Raw genomic sequence first — 9,111 nt, 5'->3', positions numbered from 1 at the left:
CACTCATTTTTGGTTTGAAACAAAAGGCCAACAAAGTGCCTCCTCGCCATCTCGGTAATTGAGCTTTATTAGCCAGTCCACTTCCGACGTTCTAAACGTGTCTAAACGCTCAAAGCCGCTATAATGACCCAAGACTACCCTTTCAGATCGCAAGTTCTGTTACTCGTTCTACTTGGTCTCCCGACAGTCAATCGTGAGGAATTTGCCGCGTGGCTCGCGGAGTCGGTATACAGGGGAAACTTGAGACTACCCAGCGACATTGTACTCGGGATTAGATCGGGACTCAAAACCACCGGTTTCTTGCGTCTGCTCAAGAACGCAGTTCTGAAGCCGCCAATCACACGTGCCCAGGAATTCCAAATCCTGCACGAAAGTTCTAATTAGAAGCGATGCCTCCCAGAAGCCGGTTAACTTCCTTGGCCCGGCTCAAGCCGTTCTTCCAGGAAGAAAATGCAGCCAGGGAGAGAGACTTCCATTTTGACTTGAGGCAGCTGAGTTGAGGAAGCTGTACGTCTGGTTCCTCGCTGAAACCCCCTTTGGTTCCAGGTGGTATGGAGTATTGTGGCAGAGCGAGCAAGTTACGTGTCGAATGCACGCAATTACCAATCGCGTTGATCATGACATCGAAAAACAATTTTTGACAGCGAAAATTGTTTTTCGATGTCAGTGGAGAAACAGAGTCAGTAGAGAGTGGAGAAAGGAGGGAGAATCTAAACATTTTTTCGTTTTATCGTTATTAAATAATACGGCAATTATTTTTGTAATTGAGATAGTTAATAAAGTAATAATATAGTTAGTTTGTGCCTTAAGTGAACTTAACAGATTAATAACCGGCGCTATTAACAAGGCACCACCTATTCCTATTCCTAGCTGGGTGCACTTTCAAAGACATTTTCGATGACCGTGGTACAGGCAGGACTATTCATTTTTCACAGCTCCAGCGATATCTTATCTTGCACAGCACTAATTGTAAACGCGAACCCAGTGTCTTTTACATCAGAGTCAACAGAAGACTAGAAGGAGTAATCGCCCTTTGTACGAGTAACATTTGAGTGAAAATTGTTCAATATTTTACAAAAACTTCTTGTTGAAATGAGGATGAAAGTAGGGCATTACGAGCATATTACCTGCTTGCAATATTAAATAGGATAACATCCAGAAGATTAGATCACAAAAGAGACTTCCCCCTGGATGGCGCCACAGCGCTTTAAGAATTTCATAGGTCTCATAAAATTTATATTACTTCTAGCCTTTGAGATGACCTAAATTAACATCTCTCATTATAAAGTGGAAAGTCTCATATCACCGCCTTGACAATATGCAAAATACCAGCGGAAGAAAGAGTCTCCATCATCTTCCTTTCACGTTGTGATCCCCGTAGCCTTACGTATTCCCATTTCGGCCTTAGTCAAAGGCGTCATCATTTTCTTTCTATCTACTCGAGAATTAATTGTATTACGTTAAGGACAGAAAAAAACTGCTTCCTTATCCCATTATAGTATGGAAATTCAGACGGAATGCCCTTGAATCCTAATTCAAACAAAGACCTAGTCCCGAATGTATTGCCCACCCTGTCCACTTTAGTGCCACTCGTTCCAGCACTCCTGGCTCTCCATTCTGTCTCTGTGGAGCGCGACTATGCCGGAATTTACATAAGTGATTTATCATGGATCCCTTGTCATATTTTATTCATGAGCGATGGGAGAGACCGTAGACATCTATCGTATGAAAAGAAACCGTGAACCGAACCCGTAATCCAGATGAAAAGTTTGCGGTGAATTGGATACTCGGTCGCTTTCGATGAGTTCCGAGGACTCTCTCAGCTCCGGCCTTTCGTAGAAAGTGCTTTCCTGAATGGAACTAGTTATTCTTATTCCCGATTCCTTTCTCGGGATGATAATAGCCCAGTCGCTGCGGAATGGAGACCGAGTTAAGTAAGGAAACGAGAATGGATCATTATTTCGAATATGAAGACACCGTTTCCCTTTCATAGTTTTAATATGAAGTTGTGACAATGTCGTACAATGGATATTATCTGGGTTACCGGGGACCTTGCTTCCCGAGTGAACCGTATATTAAAGTTAGCAGGGAGACGAGATGAATGAATATTTTGTCATTAAGAAGTTTGCAATGTAAGCAATGCACCTGGTGCAAGGAGCAATTAACGGGAAAGTTGGGTTTCTTGTTGAAATTTTCAGAACAATGAGTGTGGGATGCGACGGGACTATCAATGAATAGTTGATGAAGTGAGAAGCCATTCTTCCGAGCTTGATGACTTGATGGGTTATTCATATACAAACTTGCTTGAGCGTTCCATGCGGTGTCAGAAATACTTTAATGCGCCTTAATTCTAAAATGATGCTCAGAAATTTAGGAGAAAATAGGGCTAGGCTCCTAGAGAATCATTCAAAATACGAAAAGTTTGTCAAAAATAGACAAGAACGGATACAGGAAAATTTAAAGCGTTTTCCTGAAAAGTAAAAATTTTCACGATTTTTTTCCTAGTTCAAAAAACGTGAGCTCATCCCTCTTTAAAAAGCTTCCCTAAAGTGGAGACAAACATTAAACATGACACCTATTCGTTCACCACTCAAAACATTGACATATTGGACTGAGTAGTAAAAAAACCTCTCAACGGTTGCCGGTTCAATGGTTGGATTCCAAAATTGGAGCAAAGCAAAATTTAATCCCACCTGAAGGCAGTGATAACGAAAATCCCCGAAGGGAGGGCTTTGCCGCTTTCATTAAAGACACAGCCTCGTCAGCACCGATTCATGTGTTTGAAGGATTTCAAAAGGATGCATTTACAATGTTGAAATACTTCCGAATTTACACATTGGTAAGCTTCGGATCAAGGGGGATGACTGGAGCTGTGGGAAAATTTCCATTATTCAAATGGCACATGAGCTCCCCTGCAGGCATGTGGAGGGAATATTTATAACTTTGGATTGCGGGGAGCCAGATTGCTCGCTATGACCTACGATTCATAGAATAAGCCAGTTTCCGTTATTCTGAAATAATCCTATATGCAAGCCATTTTTGCACTCTAAAGGTTTATTTGATGACTTTTAAAAAAAGGATGGACTACATTTTCATTGAGCGCGTATTTTGTGAAGCAGGGGGGTTGTAAAAGATTGAACGGATTCGTAGGATAGATTATTATAAAAATTGAGTAGTGAGATTTTCGTTACTAGTATGTGATAACATGAATTCAATATAACGAATTCTTCATTTATAAATAGATCACCACGTTCAGCAGCAACAAAGAAAATCATTCCTTGCACCCTAGAAAATTACCTGACGTAATGCAATAATTTCCTATTCTATCATATTTTCCATCGTTTACTGTATGAGGGTTCATGTGCCTTGATAGTGTGGTACTTTTACTCACTAAAGTCAGCTCTCGCTGGCTAGCACCTTGGTTACCTTCCCTAGGCAACTCGGTGTTCTTCAAAGTTTCTCTTGAGAATAAGTTATTTGGCTTTACTCTTTTCAGTCGTCTCTACAGACTTGTGAACTTGCGATTCAATGACCTTGCTAACCATCCCTTTTATTAGGTGTAGTGTATCGCCTGAGTTTGTTATTTTTCACCCGAGAATCCACACGAAAACTAGCATTTTTTTACAACCCTGGCCTTGAAACTGCTCCAATATTGAATAAGTGTTTGACTCGTCCATCCTTCCAAATTCTGTGCAGTACATAGACTAGAACAACCGGGAGGTTTCTGGATATTATAAAATTTTACCTCAACTAATTTTTATACTTATCTGTAGAAATAAACACGAATGTCAACACGCAGAGCTCTGGGTGGAACCGTGAGTTTTTCTTTATTTCTCTTTTAATTTTATTATTCATTTTGAAGTTATGATTTTAAGTTTATTATTTAAATTCACTTATCATTTTAATTTAATCAATTTAATTATTTATGTCCTTTGTCGGATTCCCCTTTTAAGAATTGGCGAATTTTTTGTTTTCTCTTCTTGTTGCTTCTCTGAATTGAAATATATATATTTTATTTGCAATATCAATGCCACTACCATTTCCAAATTTTCGCTACCATGAATATTAGGTAATTTCTTTAATTTGTGGACTTCCTTCTTGTCTCCTCTTCCTTGACATCGCAAACTCGTACACATTAGAGACATCCTTCAAATTATGGCCAGAGGATGACGAGGGAGGGAGGGAACCCCAAGGGCCGCGCCCGAATCAAAGGCAGAAGAATCAATGATTGAAGCTGTGATCCGTCGTGGAAATCGCAAATTTTCGCCTTAGAAATGAACTCATCTAGGTCATCGCACTGTATATGGATCTGATTTTTATGAGGCACATGGCAATACTTTCTCCAAATAAATTTTTACTTGACTGCGGGAGTCTTCGGCTTTGCTCTATTCAGATCGTTTGAGCTCGAGCATGAGATCCCTTTTTAATTACCCAGAATCCTGCTTACATATCCCCCAAGTCTTTGCGATCAGGCTCTGTTTTCACCCTTCTTAGTATGTCTGCGTAGGACATAATACCCATGCGGATCTTCATTCTCTTCATTCTTCTTTTTAGGCGCTTTTGGTCCAACCTTAGTTCAACGGTCGGGTACCTGTTGACATCGGCTCTAAGCTAACTGACTCTTCCAGGTCGGACTTCTGTCCCACAGCCTCCATACTCCTTTCCGCATGATTCGAGAGATTAACGGGGTTCTTTCGACACAGATCTTTTTCCGCCTTGAATATCGGAGGAGACATCATAATCGTTAAGCTTCTCCTAAACGGATCCGGCTCTCGATCCTGAGGAGCTTAACATGCTAAACATGTCCATGCACGCACGCCTCCGAATGTGTACAAATTCATATCCATATTCATCCGGTGAGCATTTCCTCATCCACACGAAGGGAAGCGCCTGATGAAACTCCTCACCGGTCCGTCTATCCGTCTTTTTTGCTTTTGACTAGAGGAAATCCATCATGGATATGCATCTAGTACCTGCGCCTCCGTTAAGATTCTGCTTCTTTTAGCTGTTCGTGCCTCCGATTTCACCATATAATTAACCAGATTTTCTACCATTTACCTAAGTGTAATTTCGCGCTATTCCAGCTATTAAATTATTTGAAATAATTAAGACTAGCTTTTTTTCATTCGCTGGTATTATTTATTTTTCTTGAAAATATCGATATTTGGGGAACCAGTTGTTCCCTTCATCAGTGCTAACAAGTTTAGCCGGAATGCCACGACGATACTCTGATTATCGGTATTTTCAAGACCAATAAATAACACTAGCGAGTAGCAAAAAGCAAGTCTTAATTATTTCCATTATTAACGAGGGTCGCAGCTCATTCACGAGCTTTCTCCTTGGCCGATATGCAGCTTGAAACTTTCTGCGATTTTCTACAATTTTTATCGCAAATGCTCACAATAGTGCCGCGTATAAAAGAGCAAAGCTGATGAATTGGGATAAAAATAATCGTAGACTGTGCTTCGGGCCTCCTATATTTGGAAGCATCATTGTTAATGTCGAGCTGATGGTCGCTGCTTTTTGCCTGGTGAGTTTCAAATTTAGTTTAAAACTGATCTTTGGGTCGAAAGTTAGTCCCCGGCATTTTAACGATGGCTGGAAGCGAACGGTATGTTAGCCGACGCAGATCTGAACAGTTTTTTGCTTTCGTCACTTCGTAAAAAGTACCAGCTCCGTTTTCTGTTCGGCAAGCTGAAGCCCGAAGTCTTGAAGCCAAGACTTGATAGTCCAGATAGCCTCACTCGCATAAATTTATACTTTGTCAGGGTGATCGGATGCTATGGGCACCCCAACGTAATCTGCGATTCCCACGACAACAGCCTGCTTGGGTACTTGGAGCGAGAGAACACCATCATACATTATGTTCGTTAGCAGAGGTCCTGAACACACCCCTGTGCAACTCCTGCCTTTATATCGTATGTTTTCGAACCTTCATCCGAATCGTAAAGTAACTTCCGCTGTCAGAAGTAATCGAAGATTATACTTAATATATAATTTGGCATTTGTGCCGCGATGAGTGCTTCAATGATACGATTCCATCTGGCAGAGTTAAATGGGTTTTTTACGTCGAGAGTCACCAGTGCGCACTATTTTTCTTCATCAAAAGCTTTCCTGGCTAGTTTAAAAACCACTTTGGTAGCATTAACCGCTGGCGAAGCCTTTTGGAAACCAAACTGCCTATCTGATAAATAACCACCACTAACAATTGCTCAATATAGCCGGTTATATATAATTCGCTCGAGAACCTTCCCTGTTGTTTCCAGAAGACAGGTAGGTCTGTATGATGTTGGCTGACCTATTGGCCTACCTGGCTTCAGAATCAATACAAGTTTTTGTAATTTTAACTCCACGGAAAGGATTTACTTTTAGACGTGTGTGAAAATTCTTGGTGCCATTCTCATTGCCAGTTTCAGCGCCTCGTTGGGGATTCGATCTTCGGCTGTATTACCCAGACTCGTTTGGCTGCGTTCAGGACTTCGTCTGCGGTTATTGGAGCCATATCTTTGACACTTAGTGAGATCGTAGGAAATGTAATTACCGAATTTTGAGGACACAATGTCGAAACGGCCTCCCGCAGCAATCTGGGACACATAATTGAAGGAGACCTTTTACTGCCGACATAACTGATTTGTACGCATCTCCCCAAGGGTCAGAATCTGTCTCATTACAGATTCGCCTGAAGCAATAATTTTTACTCTTCGTGATGGCCCATTGCAACTTTTTACACGTGTTTTTATACTCGAGGCACTATTCCGGCGTGTTTTTTCGGCGTTGACTTTCCCTTCTGGCCTTCAAGCAATCCATCCGGCATTTCGCTACTTCAGCGTTTCACCAGCAGTTGGAATTCCCCTTTCGAGAGTGTATACGACTTTGCATGTAAGCATCGCAGGGCCGATATATTTGTTGGGGCAACTGCGACGCCTTATCTGCAGCCGTTCCTGTAAACTCGGTCCGCACCGCAAAACCTCTAAATGTATCCTCGTAAGTGATCCTGATGGCCAACCTAGTTCTCCCCGCACCTAAACGTGTTTACGCTTCCGACATTAGCTAGGGTAAGGTTTCGGCAGGAAAACACCTCGAGTAGGATTCTTCTCCTTTCATTTGTTCCGTGACCTCCCCCCCTTCTCTGCCAAGGCGTCCAATTCACCGGCAATCATTTTGGGGTTGTGCTCTTTGGCGTCTCTCACTAGTCTACAATATTTTGACCTCGCCATACTTGGTACGGCATAACAGCTGTGAATGTAGAGGTCGTCGATCTTACAAAGCCATGTTTGCGGTGCAGCCTAGACACCTGGTACTACCTGTTGTATAATTATAATCGCGATCTTTAGTTTCCCCCCATAGAAGCCAGTGAGGGTCCATTTTCGATATGTCGATGATGCTAGTGCAATCATTCGCCATGTATCCGAATCCGGGCACTTAAAGCACTTTTTTTAGGGGAATTTACTCGTGTAGCCTGCACACGACTCTTTGCCGGCACACAACCGTTGCTTAGCTGACGCCTTATGCTCTTCACATCCGATTCCTGTATGTCTTCCAGTTTCAATTGGTCCCTGAGTGCTTCGTAAATTTTCTTCTTGGTAGTAACTTCGTCAAGATTTTTGATTTCTATTACAACTATTGGTCGACTAACGCGGAAGGTGACTGGCTCGCCAAGTGAAGCCTCAATGCCTTTTTTGTAGGTCTTCGTGGTCCTTCTTCTTCTTCGATAATTCGAATAACAGTCCTCCTTTTTGTGTTCGCCTAATTCGCGTCACATTGTCGCTTAGCTCCTCAAGTGCAGGATCTGCCTTTACCCTACGGAGAATATCAGCGTAAGACATGCCCTCTTTTGCTGTGATCACTAGAGCTTCTTGGCAATTTCCGAATTATTCTCTCAGCTTCGCATTGCTCCGTTTTTAATTTGATTAGTGTCTAGCTTGGACTAGGATCCCTTTGCTGTGGACAGTCGCTGGGTAGCTTTTTCCATAGCCATTTCCCTTGGCAGTGTTGGACAACACTTGTCAAGTTCTTCACGGGATTTATTATTAGAAGCTCTGATGGCCCGCACCTGGCTTTTGATGGCGTGGTTCACATTATTTCTGGGGCCGACGTAATCTATCAGCTGTATAATCAGCGAACGCAATATATTTGATTGTATTTGCGGCGATCTTCGCTACGTCGTCACATATGAACAGGGTTGCTTCGTTTTTCCGCGGTTCGATTTCTCCTTTTGTTTCGTTAATCGTGTTAGCTTTGCTGGAAGTTGAGGTCCTCCTTTGATTCGATCCACTGCTGCATATTTTTGGTGGCGATCTTATTATCCTACTACGTTTTCTGAACGGATTTTCATGTTTTGGCATCGATAAATAAATGGATGGACCGCCGCACGCCGCATCTGCCTCCGAAGTAAGAGAAGCCTTCCCTACTCCGAGTTCATTTCTTAGTTATCCATGTAAATCATCCTTTTCCGTTCGAAAATTTATAGTCGCGCGTAGCTTTTCTTGAGCTCTGCTAATTAAATTTCTTTCCAAAAAGTCGAGTGGGCTTCCATCTTGCGCTTGAAGTTTTGAACCCCAGTTAAGGCGTTTGGCAAGCCGACGCATGCCGATGTCTGCTTTCATCTTTCTTCTTCTCCTAGAAAAATGCGTGTGACAGACAGATAAACAGACAGGCAGACAGTAAACCGATTTTAATAAGGTCAAAAAGTAGCAACTGTGAAGATTCATGTATTGGGAGAGTAATATCGTTCTACATTTAGTTTAGAAGGGCGCCCATACATGCAAAAGAAGTGTGTACATTTTTTTCAATCGAATATACTTAATCATGTTTAACATTGAACGAAAGGTCTCGATTAGTACTTTTCAGAACTGACCTCATTTTATGCAAAGGGGGGAAGTGTAGTGGCCATTCCTTTCACCATTCTAAGAAGCTTCCCAAACGAAAAATTTGAATAAAATCACGAGGCTGCTACTGTATGATACCTAGGCTTCAAAATTCCCTCCAGAACGATATCTGTATATATCAATTTTATAAATTGACTGGGAACCCCCTTAAGTTTATACTAGAATCGTCAAGTTTGAAAGTAATATAGACTATTCTATTGTAATACCAAGCTTGGTGGAAAAC

This window comes from Hermetia illucens, chromosome 1, assembly GCF_905115235.1.
Source record: "Hermetia illucens chromosome 1, iHerIll2.2.curated.20191125, whole genome shotgun sequence".
Taxonomy (NCBI): Eukaryota; Metazoa; Arthropoda; class Insecta; order Diptera; family Stratiomyidae; genus Hermetia; species Hermetia illucens.
This window is presented reverse-complemented; position numbering follows the sequence as displayed.